Below are 16,828 nucleotides of genomic sequence, written 5' to 3' on the forward strand. Positions count from 1 at the left end.
ATTCTAGCCCAGGCTGACCTGGAATGCAATATCTCATCTCAGTCAGATTGGCCTTGAACTCATGGCAATCCTCCTACCTCTGCCTCCCAAGTGCTAGGATTAAAGGCATGTGCCACCATGTCTGGCCACCTGAGACATTTTTCTAAACTGTGACAATCCAGGATTTCTTTCTGTTCCAAAAAAAAAAAGGAACATTACATTAGGGGAGATGGCTCAGTTGGTAAAGGTTGGTAAAGTGCTTGCTGTACAAACATGGGTTGTACCTGAATTTAATCCCTGACACCATGTATGCAATGCTGAGTATGGTGGCATGTGCCTATAACCCCAGCCCTGAGGAAACAGGCAGGAGGATTCCTGGGCTGCCTACTGTCTAGGTAGTCTAGCTAAATCAGTGAACTTTGGGCTTAGTGAAAGACCCTGTCTCAAAAATTAAGGTGGAGAGTGGTTGAGGAAGAACCCCAAGGCTGACATCTGGAGCATACGTGCATGCACACTCACACACCACACATACACAAAAAAAAAAAAAAAAAAGAATAAGAATGTAAAAGGTGGTGTCTTTTTTGCAATCAAGGTCCTTTCATTTTACTTGTTCTCTTAATTTGTAAAGGTTCATCATTTTCGCCTGTCTGCGTACATGCACGTGAGTCCTCGCCTGAGTGTGTGTTTAAAGGCCATCACACGGGTTTTTTTTGGGTTAAAAAAAACCACAAATATTTCCAGGATGACTCCATTCTATAGTGCCTCTAATTCAAATGCCCATTTAGAAAATATTTTATTTATTTGCAAAGAGAGAGAGAGAAAGAGAGAGAGAGAGGATGAATGAACGAATGAATAAATGAACATGGATGCACCAGGGCTTCTAGCCAGTGCAAAAGAACTCCAGATGCATGCACCATTCTGTGCATTTGGTTTTACTTAGGCACTGAGGATTCAAACCTAGGTCGTTAGGCATTGCAGGCCTAACATTGCAGCGTCTTAACTGCTGACCCATCTCTCCAGCCCCAGCTACCCATTTTTAACATCCGGAGCTGCTCATTTATTTTCTATTCAGTCATACAAGATACTGTGTGCCTTGCATTGTTTTGTGTCTCATATGGCCATGTTGCTGTTAGTTTTAGTCTCCTGAGGCAGGAACTGCATTCTGCTCCTGCTTCTGTGTGTTTAGAATTAAGCAGAATACTGATGCTGAAATTTGCTGTGCACCTCCACCCAAACCAACTTTTCAGATTTTCTTTCTTTATTGCTTTTATATTATATTTTATTTTATTTTATTTGTTTGAGAGAGAGAGAGAGAGAGAGAGAGAGAGAGAGAGAGACAGACAGACAGACAGACAGAGACACAGACACACACAGGGAGACAGACAGACAGACAGACAGACAGACAGAATGGGAGCACCAGAGCCTGTAGCCACTGCAAATGAACCCCAGACATGTGTGCCACCTTATGCATGTAGCTGTCTCTCCAGCTCAGATTTTTTTCCTTGTTATTTTTTTAAATGTTTTTTTATTTTTAGAAAGAGTGAGCAAGCGAGAGGCAGGGAGGAATACCGAGAGAATTGGCGTGCCAGGGCTTCAGCCACTGAACTCAAACTCCAGACGCTTGTACCACCTTGCACCTGTGTGTCTTAGTGCTTGTGTGCTTTGTGTGTCTGGCTTAGGTGGGATCTAGAGAGTTGAACATGGGTCCTTAGGCTTCACAGGCATGTGCCTTAACTACTAAGTCATCTCTCCAGCCCTCTTTCTTTATTCTTAAAGTGAAAAAGTTGTTTTAGATTATTAATAAGCTTGTTATAGATTTTTGATGTGCTATGTAAGGAATTTTATAATGTTTGCAAATGAAGCAACTAAAATATGAAATGTTTAAAATTGGTCACTATTAGAGAGTTTCTCATATGGGAAGAAAACAGGTTGGCAATTTTTTTTTGGAAGGCAAACTGTCAACTCCTCCATTCTGTCTCTAAAAAGATAAAGAAGCTATTAAAGTATAAATATGAAGTTGGGCCATCTGGCACCCAGACACTAACATGTGATTATTTTGGGGTCATCTTTTTTTTTCAGTTGAATGAATACACATGTTGCAAGGCATTTCTATGGACTGTTACCAAGTAGAGTTGATTAAATAGGATCACAAAGCTAACAATGAATGTGGGGTTGGGGTGTATGTTGGCAGAGTTACCATAATTTAGGGGAAAGTTATGGAGTAAAATGCTTCAGGTTCTTTGTTAGCAACATTTTCATCTCCTTTTACAGAAAATCTCCAACTCATGCATGTAAATGGAGAATGGAACTTTACAGATATTTCTCTTTTCAGACATAGGCAAATGACCCCAGCCTAATACTGTGTTCCACTTTGTGGTTATAATGGTTAGTTCAGAGATGAGAACAGGATCCCAGGGGTCCAATTAGAGTGATCCTTGGCCTGCTCTCTTGCTGATGGGGTCGCTTGCTAAGCAAGTAGAGCTAAGCCTGGAGCTGTGGTTCTTTTCTCTGTTGAGAGGAAACAACCAGTCAAGATGGACAGAAACTGACTCTGTCACTTGGCAAGCATCTGGAAGAAAAATTTAAAACAGGATTTTGGAGTACACCTTTGACCTTTTTGTGTGTGCACAGTATGTGTGGTGTCACGGGTGGGGTGTGTACACGGTCATGGGTGTATGCTGAGCCCCATGACCTTGCCCCAGGGCCAGGGGACAATATCTGGTGTCCCCCTTAGTCTTTCATTGGCCTGCTTTTTCCTTGCCATGAAGTTTCTCAATGATTCTGAGGTTATAGATGTTTATGGCCACGCCCAGCTGTTTATTTGTTCAGGAAGATTCCCAGTGGATGGAGGAGGTGTCTCGGGCTCCTCAGGTCCCAGCTGTTGCAGGAAGCACACTTAACTACTTTGCCATGTAACACACCATTTTTTTTTTTTTTTTTTTTTTTGGCAGGGAGGGCAGGTCTATTTTAGGGCTTTATAAAAATATGAGCTAATAAATTCCACATCTTTTAAGTTATTTTGCCTTAGTTCCCTGACACACCCAACTGTCCCCAGTGTACAGGAGGTTACCATTGAAGGGGTTGTCTTCATGCTTTCTGGCTTCCTGCTTTCTCCCTTACAGTCTCCTGCTGTTATAGCACCTAGGGCTTAGTTCCTTAGGTAACAAAAGTTGCTCCCACTCTTTCATACTCTCTTCCGGTCCTCAAATCCCCTAGAGGGTGGGAGAGGGAGAACAGATGTTTGGGGCCAGTAGTGAGGGGCCTCACAAGTGACTGTGTGAGTTAAAATATGCCTCTCACTTCCTCAGAGCCCTATGCCTGTCAGAGGACACAGTGGAGATTGCAACACAGGACTGACAAGCTGCGGTTGAAACCAAGAACGGAATAACCTTCTGTTGCTGCACTAACTGTTGCCATGGTCTGCTGGGGGTCAAGACAGCTGCTCATGCTCCGCGCTCATGGGCACTCCAGTCTAGTCAGCTGTCTCTCCACAGTCATCACAAATACTGATAGCTGGTGAAACAGTGCCTTTGTCACTCGAAAGCAGCAAGTCAAAAGCGTATGGGGAAATATTTAGGTGGCATCTTTCCGGTAGAATCTTCCCTAGTTCTCTTTGGCTACCTGTGCATGAGAGTCAATGGTTCCAGTTGGAGGCCACCTAGCAAGTGGAAGAGATCGCACTGTGGAGCAAAGTAGAAAGTCTGGGTAGGAGAGGGTGGAACAGCCATGCAGGAAGCCAAGACCCTAACAGGGGTGCAGGCTCTGGGGCACACGAGGTTCGCGAGCTGCTGTGGGGCCGAGGCCAGCTCTGGGGCATCCTCCCACTTTGGACCCAAGCTTTCTGCGCAGGCGAGGGTGGGGCGCTGACAAGGGGTCCTGGAAGGGAGGAGCCCTGGGGTACGCGCTGGGGCGGGATCTCTGGGGGGGCGGGCGCTCCTCCCCGCCCCCCTCCTCTCCCTCCCCGCTCCCCTCCCCCAACGCTCCCCTCCCTCCCCGCTCCCCTCCGTCACCGCGCGGCCCGAGCCATGGCCGGCGCCTTTAAGAGGGAGCTCGGGCGGCCCCGGGGGCGGGCGCCTCGCGTGTGCTCGCTCCGCTCCTGGGCTCCGGCGCCCGCTCCCGCGCCCGCACCGCCGCCTCCTCTTGGGCCTGCGAGCTCGGCCGGCCGCGGGCGGGGCCTGCGATGGACATGGGGAAGTTCCGGGAAGGAGCTGCGAGGCCGCGCGCTGGCCGGTACGAGGTGCGGGCGGGCGGGGCGGGGCGGGGCGGGACAGGTGCCCGGGACGGCGGGGCTTCGGCGGGCGCCGCGCCGGCCTGCACGCGCTCCTCGCCCGCGCCCCGCACGGCTCCCGGGCCGCGCGCAGACGCCGGCCTTCCCTGGCCCCGCGCTCCCGGCCAGACCCTGGAGCTACCGACTCCGCCGCGGCTCTCGCCGCTCTGGAAATCTCCCCGGGGCTGGCCGGTCCTCCAAGTGGTCCAGTACTGTAGTAGAAATATGTCGACAGTCCGGATACTTAGGAAATCCGGACACCCGTGTTCTAGGATGCACTTTTCTAGTGAGGTAGGGCGAGGTTTAATCGTATTTTAAAAAAAATTTTTTTCCTTTGTTTATTGGTGTGTTCGCTTTTCATTATCCCTTACATTAAGAGTGCTTCAGTTGATTTTTATAAGTAGTGTTTCCAAGAGTGGTAAACAAAAGCTGATATTTCTTGCATCATAGAACATTGCTTCGGATTGTCTTACCACGGAGGAAGAGGTCAGTACTCACTTATAAAACCTAATATACAAGTACGTTTGTTACAGATATGGGGAAGTTTTCTTTTTTCATGTGTCCTGTGTGCGAAGGAAGCCCCAGATACATCTCGGATCTCTGTCACCTCACTATTCCAGTTTCTGTATTCTGCACTTGTAGTGTGGGGCATCTAATAACCTCACACAACCAAAGTGCTAATGAAAAGCCCCTATATTTTATAAAGTATCACACAAGATTTTAATGACATCACTGATTCATCCGGATCACTTTGAACAGGAAAAATAAAATGTGAGAGCGTAACGAAAAGCATGAAGTTTTGCAAGTAGATTGGTAGCCATGTGTTTTATATATAATTTTGTGTGGGAAAGACATATGCTACTCACATAAGTCAGAGGGATAGTGTAGGAAAGGTCTGAGTTGCAATGTGAATTTGTGAAAGAAAACATTCCAGAATAACCACTAAAATTGTATAATTTTGTTTGGAACATAGGTTTTTATCTTTGAGTACAGTTTTGTCACTTGGATATTAAATGTACCAGAACTTAAACTTTAAAAACTATCTTAAGCATTTTTTTTTCTCTCTCTCTCCCCCCCAACCCCTTTTGGTTTTTTGAGGTAGGGTCTCACTCTAGCTCAAGCTGACCTGGAATTCACTATGTAGTCGCAGGGTGGCCTTGAACCCCTGGTAATCCTTCTACCTCTGCCTATGATGGGATTACAGATGTGCGCCACCACGCCCGGCCTTAAGCATTTTCTTAACAATTGTAGTCAATATTCTTGGAGAACAGTTTGCTCAGATGTAAAACCCCAGCTCTGGTTACCATTGTGCCTTAAGTTTACTGGACTCTGGACAAAATGGTAACAATTTGGGGTCCCAATGTGATTCAGTTCCTAGAATTGTGTAGATCAGAAATTGTCTGACATTTGTATAGGTAGATTTGGTTTTAGGTGATTATTTTATGAGTGCTTGCTTTTGAAACTATATGACACATGTATGTATGCATTTGGACTTATATAACCACATACCACCTTTCTGTCCTTGCCCCCTCCCCCCTTCTATGTTTCTTTCTCTTCTCTGTCAGTCATCATCTATCACCAGGAAAACCATTCAGGACGTGATGAAATGTGTACTAAGAACCTGGAGCAGATCTTAAAAGATGAGAAGCTGAGCTAGTTCTTGTTAAGGCTTGTTATCTTTGAATACTTTAGTCAATATCGGTTAAGTTAAAATATTATTTTTGGGCCAGAGAGTTAAGGTATTTGCTTGTGAAGCCTAAGGACAGATGTTTGACTCTCTAGGTCCCACATAAACACAAGGTAACGCAGCATAAGAGGTGGCACATGTGTACAAGGTGGCACAAGCATCTGGAGTTCGATTGCAGTGGCTGGAGGGCCTGGCATGCAAATTCTCTTACATTAAAAAAAAAGACTAGTTTGTTGGGCTTGCCTCAAACAACAAGAAACTATTATTTTCTAAACTGAACCGTTATAAAGCTTGGACCAGGGAGCCATTTACCAATGATCATAAGCACATATTTACCTATTAGTGACTAAGTAATCCCACTAGTGGATGATTGAACCAGGCTTTTTGTTTTTTTTGGTTTTCCAAGGTATTTTACTCTAGCACAGCTGGCCTGGAATTTACTATGTAAGGGTGGCCTGGAACTCATAGAGATCCTCCTGCCTCTGCCTACGGAGTGCTGTAAAGGTGTGCACCACCACTCCTGGCTCCAGGCTTTTCTTTAGTTAATGAATCTCTGGGTAAAATCTAGTTTGTGAATGTAATTTTTTGTCCTCTTAGGGCTTTAGAAATTATCTTTCAGTCTCTTTACCTAAGTTTGGGACTTAGAGGGCTGACCTCAAAGACATAGGACGCATACTTAGGAAAGCTTTGGTGCTTTACTTTGTGAGAAATGCCTCATGTATCATTTGATTTGAGAGAGTGTCTCATTAATGGCTGGTAGTAATACCCGTAATCCAATGCTTCAGTCAGTATGAGGATAACACACTTTTTGACTTTGGGAGCATTTCTTAATCACTTTCCATTGTTGGTACATTTCAATATATGTATGAAAATAAGCAAGTGAAATGGGTAATAGACTGATTTTTGCTTTGTTAGGTGTTTGCAGAAATATGTTTACATCTGTGGCAAATGCCCTTCATATTGATCCAAGTAGCATTTATGCAACTAGGCTATGGATATTTAGGCTGAATTCCACATTAAGAAGCACAGAATTTACATTATGTCCCTGTAACTTAAAAAAAAAAAATATTTGAAATGTTTGACTAGGATTGTGAGGTCACAAACTTAAAAGTTGATGAGACCTTTGTAAATGTGAGTTTCAGTTCTGTGTGAATATTCTGTTTAAGGCCAGATGTGGCCTTAACTTGAACTGGGTGATGTACAAAACCAGTACTCTCACAACCACAAAACATGGAGAACATTCCCCATCATTTGCATTGTGGGCAGCCTGACATGCCTTTGTGTTTAGTTGGCTTGAGGCAGTGTGCCATGCTTGTAAAAAGTGGTTTCTCAAGCTGATAGTAGTCTCTTTCCAACTTGGAGCATATGACTTGTGCCCATTTCTGTTTCCATGACAGAAGCTGTGGGAAACTGAGGGATGGGACTCTCATTTAATGGAGTGGAAAACTCACTCATACTCATGAGCAAGGTAGTGGAGAGTTAGATTACCTTTTAAAAATATTTATTTTCAAGGAGGGAGAGAATGGAATGAGAATGGGTGTATCAGGGCTTCTAATCACTGTATACTAACTCCAGATGCATACTTTTGTGTTTCTGGTTTTACGTTGGTGCTGGGGAATAGACCTGAGTCATTAGGCTTTGCAAGCAAGTGTTATAACTGTTGAGCCATCTCTCCAGCCCTGAAAGTTAGGTTAGCTTTTAACACAACCATCAGGTATGAGGGGAACAGTATACAGAGTATAAACAGAGTAAGCTAGTGGTCCCCTATTGAAATTAATAATAGCAGTGCTTCCTTTGAGTGGTAATGCTAAAGAAATGATGTCCTCCAACACCCAACTGAGATCAAAAGTATTCCTAGCCAGGTACTATACTGATCCCCTGGCCTAGGTGTTGATTGATGCTTAGAAAATTTTTAGTTGAAATCCATATTTGTCCTTATAGTCATGTATATATACCTTTTCAGGGTTTTTGAGCAAGGGTTCTTGGTAGCTTTTTTCTCTCCATTGACGCAGCTCTGTCTGGTCATGTCATTAAGACATTAGAAAGGATGTGTCATGGAGAGGTTCGTGTAGGAATGGACATCATTCTTTATTCTAGCAGTTCTTTTCCAGAGGGAGATGTATTTGTCTTACCCTCCATCCTGCTTTCTTAGAAACAGGCGATTTGAGGGAAAGACTCATGGGATTTGAAAGTGAATGCCTGAAGTTTGGGTCACAATAAGGGTTTCAATGAAAATTACCAAGAATCAGTTAACTTATGTGCTAGATAGTTGGTTCCATGTTTGTGGTGGGGGTTATATGTTGCAAGTTTTTGCTCTAAGTTGGTCCTGGGAGGATGATATAGTTACAAGGGAGTTGGTAAGGAAGGGGTATAATATTCATTACCTCCCAGAGGGAAAATGTACATACTTACATAATAAAATCCAGTCTGCCATCATTTTAGCTTATTCTATCCAGTTCACCCAGGCTGTGTGTGAACTAGTCTATCTGATTCATTTTGATTAACCCTACATAAGTCTTGGTACCTCTAAAGTGTCAGTGTCTAGCACTGGTAAGATGTTTCTCCTAGGATTGGCTCATTTTGCCCCCCACTTGGAATATCTTTAAATGCTATCTTCTTTTGCATTGCCCAGTTTTTTAATTCTGCAATATTAGTTCTTAAGATTTTCTTATCAGTTGAGTAATTTTATTCCTACTTAGAGGTGTAATGATGTTAGCAACTTCTCATCTATTTCTTTTAAAAAATTACTTGCAAGCAGGGAAAGAGAAAAGAGATAAAGAGATAGTGATAGAGAGAGAGGAGAGGAGAGAGAATGGGTGTACTAGGGCCTCTAGGAGAGGTAAAAGAGACAGAGAGAGGGAGGGAGGGAGGGAAGAGAGAGAATGGGTGCACTAGGGCATCTAGGAGAGAGAAAAGAGATAAAGAAATAGAGAGAATGGGTGAACTAGGGCCTCAAGGAGAGAGAAAAGAGATGGGGGGAGAGAGAGAGAATGGGTGCACTAGGGCATCTAGGAGAGAGAAAAGAGATAAATATATATATATATATATATATATATATATATATATATATATATAGAGAGAGAGAGAGAGAGAGAGAGAGAGAGGGAGAGAGAGAGAGAGAGAATGGGTGCACTAGGGCCTCAGGAGAGAGAAAAGAGATAAAGAAATAGAGAGAGAATGGGTGTACTAGGGCCTCAAGGAGAGAGAAAAGAGATAAAAGAATAGAGAGAGAATGGGTGTACTAGGGCCTCTAGGAGAGAGAAAAGATATATATATATATATATATGCACATACATATATATATATATATATATATAGAGAGAGAGAGAGAGAGAGAGAGAAGGGGGAGGGAGGGGAGGGGGAGGAAGAGGGAGAGAATGGGTACACTAGGGCATCTAGGAGAGAGAAAAGAGATAGATAGAGAGATACAATAGATATTTTTCTTATAGAAATCATAGGTGTTCATTATAAAAATTATCCAATAAAGCAAAAAGAAAAGGCAGAATTATATCCAACGATAACTATTGTTTGTATTTTATTATATATTTTATATACAAATAGAAAAATAATACTTTATTTCTAAGATGACACTTTGATGATTTCTAAGATGACACCATGTCCTGAGGTGATGTGTAACATTGTCAGCATTAAATACTATTATTCTATGGCTATATCATAATTAATTTGGTATATGTAGTAATATCAGACAAGTCTCCTCTCTCCCTCCTCTACTCTCTCATTCCTTTTATCCTCCTTCCCCCCTCTTCCTTCTCCCTCTGCTATACAGTAGTAATTTTCACATTCATCCTTGACTGTTTCCTTTGGGTAAGCCCTAGCTGTAATAAGAACATTAACTTTCTTATTTCTGTAAGGCACTTTATTATTCCCAGTAAAAATACAGAGGCCTTATCAGAGTCTCCGTCTTATAGAGAGTTGGCTTTTCTTGGTGTTATATGGAAGGCTCAAGTCACTATTTCACCTAGACCTAACTGATTAGCCCTTTATCTGAAATAATTCGAGATGCTTACAAAGACAGCCTTAACTCCAAACCAGGCATCAATGCCCAGTTACAGCTATAAATGCAGTTTCCATCCGAAGAGGTACAGTAGGCGACAGCATGCTGTTCCTTTCTCAGCTGTGGCCTCCTTTCCTGTTTGCCTGTCTGATCTGCTTGCATACATTTGGGCAGACACCCTTGCTCTATGATAGGATGAATATTGCTTCTTGTCTAGTCATCTCCAAAATGTAAAAATACTTTGTTTTTGTTTACCTCTCTGACAACTCCTGGATTCTTAACTTTAAAAGTGAATTTGTAAAGGCTTAAATAAACATAATTTAGCTCTGAACTGTGTGTCTGTGTACATGCATGCCTATATTTTTATACACATACAAAAACTTTATTTTAGCCAACGGTTAATCTTTTGAAACTAGATAAGTAGATGGCTATCACAAAAACATATGGTTACTTCCAGGAACAGAACTAAAGATACAAAGTGAGAGAAAAAAAAAATAGGAAAAAGACATATGTGAAAGCATAAGGCCTGGTGACTAAAGAGGAATTCCTGCCTTCATTTGCAGAACTGAAGTTATCTTTAGCCCTCAAATATAACCCTAAGAAGTGGGTCATATTTGTGTTTTTCATGCATATTTTTTTCCCTTGTAGAATTTAGCACCAGCTATGGAAAGTAAGAGAAAACACACACACGCGCGTGCACACACACACACACACACACACTCTCTCTCTCTCTTCCCCCCCTCCCACACACGCACGCGCGCGCGCACACACACACACACACACACACACACACACACACACACACACTTTCTGGACCAATTATTCTGTCTTTCCATATTGAATCTCTGCTATAGAACAGAAACTTTTTCTTATTTTACTAAGTCATACTTAGTTTTTCTGTTTCCCTACTAGCTGGTATTTTTTTTCTTACATAGCACTTTAAAATGAGTATTTTTTTAAACTATCATTTCTCTCTTTCTTTAATGTCTTGAAGAACCATGTTTTTGTTAGTAACACTTTTGTTACAGGACTAAATATTTAAAAAAAAAACTAAGAATAGTTACTTAAAAACTTTTTTTTGTTGTTGTTGCTTTTTTTGAGGCAGGGTCTCACTCTAGTCCAAATTTACCTACAATCACTCTGTAGTTCCAGGCTGGCCATAAACTTATGATCTTCCTACCCCAGTCAGCCTCCTAAGTGCTAGGATTAAAGATTCCCACCAGGCTAGGATGGTTTTACTTTAGTTCATGGTTTTTGGGAGTTGGTTGGCTATCTACATTACTTCAGGTTTAAGTGAGGCAGAATCTCATGGTGGCTGTAATGTGTGGAAGAGAAAGAGACTGTTCTCTTCCTGGTGGCCTGGAAGCAAAAAGAGGGAGAGTCAGGTCAGGTAGATATGGTTCCCAAGACTATATCTTTTTCCAACTAGGCTTAACCTCCAACAATGTCTACTGTTTCCAAACAATCCCATCAAATTCTGAATCTGTTTGTGGCTTTATCTGTTGACTAGGTAGGGGCCCATAAGACCCACTTTCTCTCTACCAAATGAACATCAAGCCTTCCTTCACATATGAGTGTTGTGGGGGATATTTCATATTCACACCATAGCAATGTCTTTGTATGATGACATGGACTGTAACATGCATGGGGAGATTGAGTGCTGGGATTAAAGACATGAACCACCATGCTTGGCAATTTTATTTATTTTTCTCAAGTGTATAATTACTAACTACTATGGAATTGAATTATGTCCTCCAAAATTTATATGTGGGAGCTCAGACCCCAATTTAAACATACTTGGAGAAGGTTCCTGTAAGGAGGTAGTTAGGATTGAATGAGATCAATAAGAGCAGAGTCCTAATCTGGTAAGGTCCTTGTTGCAATGCAGATATCTCTTTCTCTCTCTGCATGTGTGGAGGAGAGGTCATGTGAGCATTTATGTGTTGTAGAACATATACATATGTCTACAAGTTAGACTGAGAGGCCTGATGGGGGGCGAATCCTGGTGCCAACCTTCATCTTGGAATTTCAGCCTCCAGAACTAGGAGGATATAATTTTCTATTGTTTAAGCTACTCACTCCATCTTTCTTTAATGGGCAGCTCTAGCTAACTAAACCTTCTTATTAAAAAATACTACTTTCTAGGAATTTATAAACTAATGAAACTCATTTCCAGCTTGTTTTCTGTTAATGTTTAACATTTTATTGCTAGCTTTTTTCTCATAAGGTAAACATCACTTGTTACATACACTACTATATACCTACTATATACAGTATATATAGTACTTACTATGTTTTTCAAAAATGTTTTTATTTATTTATTTGCAATAAGTGAGAGAGAGAGAAAAAGAATATGGACCTCATAGTGCCTGACACTACCTACACAAGACCATCATAAGAGGAGGGAAAGATCATGAGGATCAAAATAAAAGAGAGACGTATTGAGATGGGGAGGGGATATGATAGAGAATTGAATTTCAAAGGAGAAAAGGGGGGTAGCGAGGGTATTACCATGGGATATGTTTTATAATCATGGAAAATGTTTTAAAAAATGTGAAAAAACAAAATAAGATTAAAAAAAAAAGAATATGAGAACATGAGCATACTAGGGCCTCTTGCTGCTGCAGACAAACTCCAGATGCATGCACCACTTTGTGCATCTGGCTTTATGTGGGTCTTGGGGAATAGAACCTGGGCCAGCAGGCTTTCCAAGCAAGCACCTTTAATCACTGTACAATTCTGCAGCCTGTTTATTATGTTTTGGTGCTCATCAATATCATCAGTACCTTTTCTCATCATTTTTTCTTATAAATCAGACCTTCTATTGGGATCATTATTCTGTCATTGGAATAAAAATGAGAGCAGCATTAATATATTGGTATAAACATAAATATTTAGAGGGCATTTTTGTAGGCATTTAGCCAAGCAGCTTTCCCACTTTGGCTTGTAATCCTCTCATAGGCTTGTGACTAGGTTTTCAGACTCCGGCATGAATTTCCTCTCATGGAGGGGACCTCATATCTAATCAGGGAGAGCAGTTGGTTACCCCCCTAACAGACATGTCACTATTGTACTAGTGGGGAAGTCTTGCCTGACTGGCCAGTTGTATAGCTTGTTAAGACCATTGATGACTTTTCTCCCTCTCCAGGCTGCATAGCACTTTCCAGTACTGTGGCAGTTAGTCAGCAGAGAGAAGGCATATAGCTCAGTTCTGGCTTGATTGTTCAGTGTTCTGTACCCCACGTATGAGGTATCTTTAGCAGTAAGGTCTTACTGTCTAGTACTGGTGAGCAACCAAGAACCTTGGCAATAACCTGTGTTTTATGGGGGCTTCAGGAGCCTCCCTGCCTAATAACTTACTGGAAGGTATCCCATACCTGGCACTGGGAATTTTCTGTTACAGCCTATGGCATTATGCACCCCCACATGGTACTAATGCCCAAACTCTCACTTATTTTAAATATATATATATATATACATACATATATATATATATGTATGTGTGTGTGTGTGTGTATATATATATGTGTGTTTGTGTGTGTGTGTGTATGTTTGTGTGTATATGTTTAATTAGCTAACAAAGTAGTGGGTTTCTATATTGCTTATTCATAATATTCTTAGTTTTGACTAACTTTCCTGCCACTCTGTCCTGCTCTTCATCCTCCCTCCTTCCCTGACTCAGGAACATTTTCCTTCTTCCTGACATGACTTAGCCTTTATATCTTTACTGAGGGGTGTGCACTTACGTGTGTAAGAGAGATTTATTTGTTTATAACCATTTTAATTACAATCTTTCTTGAAGAGAAATCTATGGCATTAAATTCTATTTTTATAGTTAATTCCTTGCACTCTCCACAGAATTTTACTATTGCTATTGCCTGTCCATTGTACTTCTTTTGTACAGGGAAACTGATTCCAAGATTTATTTTTAAAAAATATTTATTTTATTTTGGGCTGGAGAGATGGCTTAGCGGTTAAGCGCTTGCCTGTGAAGCCTAAGGACCCCGGTTCGAGGCTCGGTTCCTCAGGTCCCACGTTAGCCAGATGCACAAGGGGGCGCACGCGTCTGGAGTTCGTTTGCAGAGGCTGGAAGCCCTGGCGCGCCCATTCTCTCTCTCCCCCTCTATCTGTCTTTCTCTCTGTGTCTGTCGCTCTCAAATAAATAAATAAATAAATTAAAAAAAAATATTTATTTTATTTTTATTTATTTATTTGAGACAGAGAGATATACAGAAATAGGCAGGTAGAGAGAGATACAGAAGTAGGCAGTTGAGAAAGAGAGAGAGAATGGGCGCGCCAGGGCCTCCAACCACTGCAAATGATCTCCAGATGCATGTGCCCCCTTGTGCATCTGGCTTTTGTGGGTGCTGGGGAGTTGAACCTGGGTCTTTTGTACAGGATACTTAACCACTAAGCCACCTCTCTAGCCCCCTTCCAAGATCTTTTAAAGACTCTCTCTTTAGAGATAATTCTTGGTGTACATGCGTGTCTAGATGGGAAATGAAAAAAAATCAATCAAAATGTTACCAGGTATTAAGTTGCCTCTGTAATTCTGTAAACTTCTGTGTGTTCTCTTTGAATACCCTGACTTCTTTGTGGTCTTCTGGAAGTCCACTCACTGTTAGATCCTCTCTATTTCTCCTCATTTCACCTTCAGGAAAATGTCTGTCCTAATGTCTCAGTTGCTCATGTATTTCAGCTGTGTAGACTATGCCTTTTGTTGATCTAGTTTGTAATGTCAGTTATTGGCTTTTTCTTTTCTTTAATATTGTTTGCTACCTTTTCAAATCTGCTTGTTTCCTACTCCTAATTCTAGTCATTTTTTATTTTATTTTATATTACTTATCTAATAATTTCTGTAACTGAAGTATTTTTGTAGATGTGCTTCCTTTCCCCCTTGCTTGTAATCATTCATATTATTATTTTTAGATTTTATTTTTATTTATTTATTTATGAGAAAGAGAGAGAGAGAGAGAGAAAGAGAAAACAGGCATGCCAGAGCCTCTAGCCACTGCAAACGAACTCTAGATGCATGTGCCATCATGTGCACCTGGCTTACATGAGACCTGGAGAATCGAACCTGGATCCTTAGTCTTCATAGGCAAGTGCCTTGACTGCTAAACCATTCCTCTAGCCCTCATATTGCTTTTTTATACTTTTCAAAAATTTATTAATGTGTGTGGGGGTGGGAGAGAAAAAGTGGGGGGATGTGAGTGTTCCAGGGTCTCTTGCTGCTGTAAACAAACACCCATCCAGCTTTACATGGATGGCTGGGGGATTGAACCCACCCAGGCCTACAAACTTTGCAAGTAAGTGTCTTGCATTTAACCACTGAGCCATGTTCCCAGCTGCATTCCTGTTGTTAATTAAATGTTCTGTGATGTTTTCTCTACTTTACTTGGAACTTTGTGGCAGTACGTTTTAAGCCTGTGTTGAAGGTAAGTTCCTATAGTGGAAAAATGCATCTACTTCTGCTACTGGCTTAGGCCTATGCTCATCTGGGCATAGTTTGAATCAGATTTCTGCTAGGGGCTTTTATTTGTTGCTTGTTTTAGTTTTTAAAAAATTTATTTATTAGAGACTGGGAGTAGGAGAGAAAGAGCGAAAGAAAGTGGGCGAGCATGGATGTGCCAGGGCCTCTACAAATGAACTCCAGACATGTGCACCACCATGTGCATCTGGCTTATGTGGAACCTGTAGAATCAAACCTGGGTCTTTAGGCTTTCCAGGCAGGTTCCTTAACTGCTAAGCCATCTTTCCAGCTCTTGTTTTGGCTTTGTCCATGTTGCACCAGGTTCAAGAGATGCAGTTTTCATTTCTATCCCTCTTGGCTTGATGAGGGTCCCCCCCCTTATTCAGCTTTAACATAGGAAATACTGTCCTTTAATGTCCTTAGTTGTTTTAATTTATTGGGGGGTAGGAGGGGAAGAGGCAGATAGAGAAAGAGAGAATGGGCACACCAGGGCTTTTAGCCACTGCAAATGAATTCCAGATGTATGTGCCACCTAGTGCATCTGGCTTAATGTGGGTACTGTGGAATTGAACCTGGGTGCTTTGCCCTTGCAGGCAAGTACCTTAACCACTAAACCATCTCTCTAGCCTGGAAAGCAGGATTTTATTGCAATATTTAGGGGTCTTTTTATTGTTTAAGAAGAAATTCAGAAATCAGTTCTGGCTGTTGTATGTGCTCTTGACCCAAAGCCAGGTTCTTGGTGTGTAGCCCTGCACTTGCAGAGAATTTGTTGATGCTCTCCTCTCAGAGAGAAGGTTAAAGGAAGAGCAATGGGGATTGAACTGAATGGCAGCTACATTTTTGTGCCCTTATGGGTGGGAAACTATAACATCAAGTTCCTCCTGGACCCATTGTCCCTTGTAATTTTGTGAAACTTCATGAGAAATTGTTCTTTGGTGCTTAGAATACAGCTATTATTATTTTTTTTTACATTGAGTTTTGCTTTCACTTTTAAGGTTGAATATAAATATTGAAAATTTTCTTTGAGAAAGTTTTGGATCTAATACTTTTTTGTGGGGAGTGAACAGGGTTTATGTTGTGCATAGAGTTCATTGAGTTCACAATGACAATTATGTAGCCCTTTTTACTTGGAGCAATCTTTCCTGATTTTTTAAAAAGATTTTATTTTGGGCTGGAGAGATGGCTTAGCAGTTAAGGTGCTTGCCTGCTAAACCAAAGGATCCAGGTTCGATTTCCCAGGATGCACATAAGCCAGATGCACAAGGTGGCACCTAATGTTGTTTGAATGGCTTGAGGCCCTGCTGTGCCCATTCTCTCTTTCTGTCTTTTTCTTCCTCTCTCTCTCTCTCTCTAATAATTAATTGTTTTCCCTAAAATTATATTCAATTATTTTTAAATATTATTTAT

At 41.5% G+C, this 16,828-nt stretch overlaps 1 protein-coding gene across 7 annotated transcripts in view; it reads left to right on the forward strand.

The window, feature by feature from the left end:
- The first annotated feature begins 4,105 nt into the window (after window positions 1–4,105).
- Window positions 4,106–16,828, forward strand: part of Gpr63 (G protein-coupled receptor 63) — a 144,105-nt gene continuing 131,382 nt past the window's right edge. For 3 of the 7 annotated variants that reach the window (XR_006638089.1, XR_006638088.1, XR_006638090.1), the window contains exon 1: window positions 4,142–4,209. The gene's annotated coding sequence lies outside the window, so the exon portion shown is untranslated. Of the gene's footprint in view, window positions 4,217–4,412; window positions 4,733–16,828 lie in introns of those variants that run through there. The other 4 variants (XM_045153975.1, XR_006638087.1, XM_045153976.1 and 1 more) reach the window with 3 other exon arrangements.

The sequence above is a fragment of the Jaculus jaculus genome, chromosome 7, assembly GCF_020740685.1.
Source record: "Jaculus jaculus isolate mJacJac1 chromosome 7, mJacJac1.mat.Y.cur, whole genome shotgun sequence".
Taxonomy (NCBI): domain Eukaryota; kingdom Metazoa; phylum Chordata; class Mammalia; order Rodentia; family Dipodidae; genus Jaculus; species Jaculus jaculus.